Here is a 6,000-nt window from a genome sequence, read left to right as displayed (position 1 = left end):
ATTAGCCCCCAATATGCCCCCCCAGGGGGCAAAAAGCCCAGTAGACGCCAGGGATTTTTTTGTGCAAATTTTAATTAGGGTGGGGGCATTGGTATGCCCATTTTGGGCAGCCCCCGCCTTAATTAAAATTTGCCCAAAAAATTCCCTGGCGTCTAGTGGACTTTTAGCAGCAATCTGCCCTGCCGGGGTGGGGGGCAATAAGCCCTCTGGATGCCAGGGTTTTTTGGGGGGCAAATTTGAATTAGAGTGGGGCAGCCCAAAACGGGCATGCCCATGCCCCATCCCCCGCAAAAATTACAGCCTTCCTGCCCCCCCGGGGGGCAGATGGGGCAGTAACCCCCAATCTGCCCTCCAGGGGGGGCAAAAAGCCCATTAGATGCCAGGGATTTTTTGGGGCACATTTTTATTAGGGTGGGGGCATTGGCATGCCCGTTTTTGGCAACCCCCACTCTAAGTAAAATTTGCTCAATAAAATCCCTGGTGTCTAGTAGGCTTTCAGCCCCCACTGGGAGACAGTTGGGGGCATTAGCCCCCAATCTACACCCCCGGGGTGGCGAAAAGCCCACTAGTCGCCAGGGATTTTTTTAAGGCAAATTCGAATTAGGGTGGGGGCTGCCCAAAACAGGCGTTCCCATGCCCCCACCCCCTCCCCCGCAAAAATGACAGCCTAATTTGCCTGTCGCGGGTACTTGGGCCTCCCACACAAGTGAGGCACCATTTTTATCGGGAGACCTGGGGGAATGCTGGGTGGTAGGAAATTTGTGTGAGCCCGGTGATGCCACACTTTCCCCCAGAAAAATGTGTGAAAAAAAGTGATTTGTTTCAGCTAAAATTGAGGTTTGCAAGGGATTCTGGGTAAGGAAACGGTGGGGGATCCACGCAAGCCATACCTCCCTGGAAGCCCCCGGGTGTCTAGTTTCAGACATTTGTGGGTATGGTAGGTTTCCCTAGATGGCCGCCGAGCATGGGGCCAAAAACCAAGGTGACCACCCCTTGGAAAACCAGGTGGTTCTGAGATAGGCAATTTTGATGTCGCCTCACTATGTTTTGGGCCCTTGCCTGTCGCGGGTACTTGGGCCTCCGACACAAGTGAGGCATCATTTTTATCGGGAGACCTGGGGGAATGCTTGGTGGTAGGAAATTTGTGTGAGCCCGGTGATGCCACACTTTCCCACACAAAAATGTGTGAAAAAAGTGATTTTGTTCTGCTAAAATTGAGGTTTGCAGGGGATTCTGGGTAAGGAAACGTTGGGGGATCCACGCAAGCCAAACTCCCTGGAAGCCCCCGGGTGTCTACTTTTCAAAAATGTGTGGGTTTGGTAATTTTCCCTAGGTGCCGGCAGAGCTAGGGTTAAAAAACTACAGCAAGGCACTTTGCCAAAAAAGGGTCATTTTTCACTGCGAAATTGAGGTGTGACCACGTTGAGTTTTGTGCCGTTTCCTGTCGCGGGCACTAGGCCCACCCACAAAAGTGAGGTACCGTTTTTCTCGGAAGACTTTGGGGAACGTGGGGGGGTTGGGAATTTGTGGATCCACGCAGATTCCAGAACTTTCCACCACTGAAATGTGGGGAAAATGTGTTTTTTTGACACTTTTTTAGGTTTCAAGGGATTCTGGGTAGCAGAACCAGGTGGGAGGCAGTCAAGTCACCCCATCCTGGATTACCCTGGGTGTCTAGTTTTCAAAAATGTATAGGTTTGCTAGGTTTCCCTAGGTGCCGGCAGAGCTAGGGTTAAAAAACTACAGCTAGACACCAAAAAAGGGTCATTTTTCACTGCGAAATTGAGGTTTGACCATGTTGTGTTTTGCGCCTTTTCCTGTCGCGGGCAATAGGCCAACCCACACAAGTGAGGTACCATTTTTCTGGGAAGACTTTGGGGAACGCAGGGCGGGTGGAAATTTGTGGATCCACGCAGATTCCAGAACTCTCCACCACAGAAATGTGGGGAAAATGTGTTTTTGATTTCTTTTTTAGGTTTGCAAGGAATTCTGGGTAGCAGAACCTGGTGGGAGGCAGTCAAGTCACCCCATCCTGGATTCCCCTGGGTGTCTAGTTTTCAAAAATGTATAGGTTTGCTAGGTTTCCCTAGGTGACGGCAGAGCTAGTGTTAAAAAATTACAGCTAGACACTTTGCAAAAAAAGGGTAAATTTTCCTTCTGAAAATGTGGTGTATTCACGTTGGGTTTTGAGCCATTTCCTGCCGTGGGCACTATGCCTACCCACACAAGTGAGGTACCATTTCTATCGGGAGACTTAGGGTAATTCAGATTTGTAAAGCAACTGTTATTACCTATTGATTTTTTATGCATTTCTGCCTTCCAAATGAAAGACATTGTGTAAAAAAGTAATCATTTTGAAAAATGACCGATAATTCTCATGCTAGTATAAGTATTCACAATTTCGAAAATGTGCAAATATGTACTGTTTCTAAACTCTATAATTTGTTCCCATTTCAGAAATACATAGGTGTCTTTCATACTGATTTTTCCATGTATACATTTTCCCACAATAATTGCTAGATACCCGGTACATAATAAAAAGCCATTGCAAATTGCTGCTCAGTTTTTGACTCTGGGTTTGCCAGGTTCTTGGTGAACCTACAAGTCCTATATATCCCCACAACCAGAAATGTCCAGCGGATGTAACTGTATACTGCTTACAAAGAGTTGTCATAATTAGAAGAAGTTACAGGTGAAAATGTTGACACAAAAGGCTGTTTTTTTCAACTAAATTTCAATTTTTCCTATGTTTAACTGTTAGTTTCTATAAAGAAACCTTGAAAGATCTACACAAATGACCCCTTGCTGAATTCAGAAGTTTGTCTACTTTTCTAAAACGTATAGCTTTCCAGGATCCATTATTGCTTTCATACCCATTTCTACCATTAACTGAAAGGAGGTTGAAAGCACAAAAATAGCAGAAATAGGCTATGTCCCAGAAAAATGCCAAAACTGCATAACAAATGTTGGTTTTCTTACAAAAGTCTGTCATTCCCTAAAAGCTGGGAAAATGGTGATTTCAGTCCCACAAACCCTTTTTTGATACCATTTGCAGGGAAACCCCAGACGCTTTCATATGCAGCCCTTTTTTCCCATTTTTCCCCCAAAAACCAAAGTGTAGCTGTATTTTGGCTACTTTCTGGGGCCCCTCCAGGGGAATCCACAAACCCTGGGTACCTTTACAATCCCCATGATGTTGGAAGAAAAGGATGCAAATTTGGCGTGGATACTTTATGTGGTCAAAAAGTTACAGGGGCCTAAGCGTGCACTACCCCAAATAGCCAAAAAAAGGCTTAGCACATGGGGGGAAAGGCCTAGCAGCGAAGGAGTTAAATAGAAACTGCCTAAATATTAGCCTATTTACCCTATGCTGAAGTCCTAACCTAACCTAAACTATACTACCCTTTCCTATTTAATCTTAACACTACCCTAACTTAGCTCATCCTATCCTACACACTTACTACAAATATGACACATCAACCTACCCACCCCCCTTATGGCACATGTGAAGACAGGACAAATACAACTATACCTTAACATATATTATCTAAACATTTAACCTGAACAAATATATTTTGGGGTATATTTGTAGAAAGAATGATTTTTGGTGGGGTTTTTTCAATTTTTTTAACATATAACACATATTTACCCCCCCCCAAAAAAAACCCCACTAAAACCAATTTCAAAATAATTATCATCCCACCCTAATGAAACCCCTATCTAAACTACATTAACACTATACTAAATCTATGCTACTCTAATCTATCCTAACAATTAAATAACCAACAAGGGTGCCTCCACAACAGGCATAATAGTCTGCATGGGATCTGGTGTTCCCTAATGTCTGCCCTGCCCCACTGCTTTTTTTAATGTCCTAAAGCAAGGACAGGGACTGGTCGACTTCATATCCAAGTACTGCCAACCTCATTTTGATGTCAGACACCTTCTTCAAAATGTCCCTTTCAAATTGTCCTTGCCCTCCTCTGGGCTAGTGGGTGGCTGGCACAGGTCTCAGTGCTCCATTCTGTGATGTTCCAGGAGATGGTGCCTGTGACGGTCCAGCTGTTGCATGGCTTCCCACACTTGGCCGGCTTGTTGTTGGGGCACCCTTGGGGAAGACAGATCACTGCCCCTTCAACTTTTCCCTTAGGAACCGATGTCCCATGGCCCAGTATGCCCTGGCAACCCTCTTCAATTTGTGATAGTGCACCTTTCAATTATGGAAATTCTGTTTTTCCTCTGGTGTCATGTTGTCTGTGGAAAAAGTGTACATCAAATGTCAGTCATAGGCTGACAAGGTTAACATCACAACATAAGGTATAATTACAATACCAACTACAGCTATGTCATTTGCCCCAACAGCCAACACACAACTTGCACATCTTTGATTGCCAACACACATACCTACAGCTACCAAATCAGATGTATAAAGGTCCATAACTAAAGGTAATATAGTATAAACTGTGAAAAACCTACACCATAGGTAGAAGTTATGATGACCATCTCCTTACATGGTATTTATAGACACATATTGATGATGTCTGTACCCATTGATTGTTAAACAGTTTTACCATGTCAGGGAATAGGTATACCTTGGTCATCCTGCAATGTCTGTAAAGCCACAGGCTATTCACACTATCAGATGTGTCACGTAATGTCAGCTCCTTACTTGCATCACACTATTGTAGAATGGATGTGACACACAGCTATTTCATAGAATAATTACTTACTATACAGATCAAGTGACTTTACAAGTGATGCAGGAAATGTACACCACATCAGACAGTGGCATGTACACAAATCCATAATATTACATGAAGTCATTTTATGGTGAGCCATACCAACCCTATATACATGTTGACTAGTTACCTACATGTGCTGATGACATGTATACTGTAGCAATCACAGTTTTTTCAGGATGACTTGTCATACAAACACAACATACATTGGGACATAATTACCATTAACTGGCGGAGCACTGTGTTACTCCACAATTGGTAAAGCTGTGTTCCAACAGTTTCTAAATGCAGGGATGCCCTATATTTACAAGAATGTGGTGCACCCCTGACTTTCCCCCTAGCACTGGTGCTAAATGTAGCTGCATAGTGCCAACTCAGGCACCCTTGCACCCTAGTGCAAGGGTGCCTGCTTTGCAGGGAATGATGTTCATGTGCAGGATGGTGCCCCTTCCTGCACATGAACAATCACTAATGGCAATTTCCTCTTTGTATGTGTGCTGCAGAAATGCAGCACACCTAGATACAGCAAAAATTAGGAGAAATTAATAATTACTCCTGGTAGTCGCAGGTTGAGACCCGGTTTTCCTCTTTCTCTTTGGAGCTGTCCCAGATTTACAACAGCCTTCTAAATCTGGGGCAACGTCAAAAGCAATGGGTCTTTTACATTGAAACAAGGCTTGAGGAGAAGTAGAAGGGCAGGGGAAGGGGAACATGGCGGCCGGAAGCTAACGGCCGCGGCGGAGCTCCTGATGTGTGGTGTTTTGAATTGTCATTAGCGGTTAGCGGGTGATGAAGTTTTAACCTTTTTCCCCGTATAATGCCGTTTTAAAAAAGTGTCTTCCCAATACTTTTAAAGATATTCGCTTGCTGCTTTTTTTTCCTTTTGAGAATGTCTACTTTGCAGTGGTTTTTTTTCTTCTCCTCTCTGGGGCGTTCTAGCGGGGCACAGACTCGATGGTGTGCGACGCCTTGGGAGGAGCAGTGTCGGAGCCTCCGTGGTTCCGTGTTCTTGGAGCTGTTAGACAGTGGAGGCGGAGAAATCTCTGGTGGTGGTGTTGGCAGCCTTCCCCGGGGGAACTTGTTTTTTGTCATCTGAGGGGCACCACCAGATTGGAAATCGACGCGGTTGGAGGTAAGGTCGGGAGGCTCCCGGCGGGGGGATTGTGCGGTTCGGGGGACTCTGCGAGCCTGGATTTGTTTTGCTCCTCTCCCCTTTCCTTTTGGGGGACCGCGGTGGGGTGGAGGCGGCCCAGAAATGGGT

Source organism: Triturus cristatus, chromosome 2_2 (genome assembly GCF_964204655.1).
Source record: "Triturus cristatus chromosome 2_2, aTriCri1.1, whole genome shotgun sequence".
In the NCBI taxonomy this organism is placed as follows: Eukaryota; Metazoa; Chordata; class Amphibia; order Caudata; family Salamandridae; genus Triturus; species Triturus cristatus.
The sequence above is the reverse complement of the archived record's forward strand: the minus strand, read 5'-3'. Positions refer to the sequence as shown.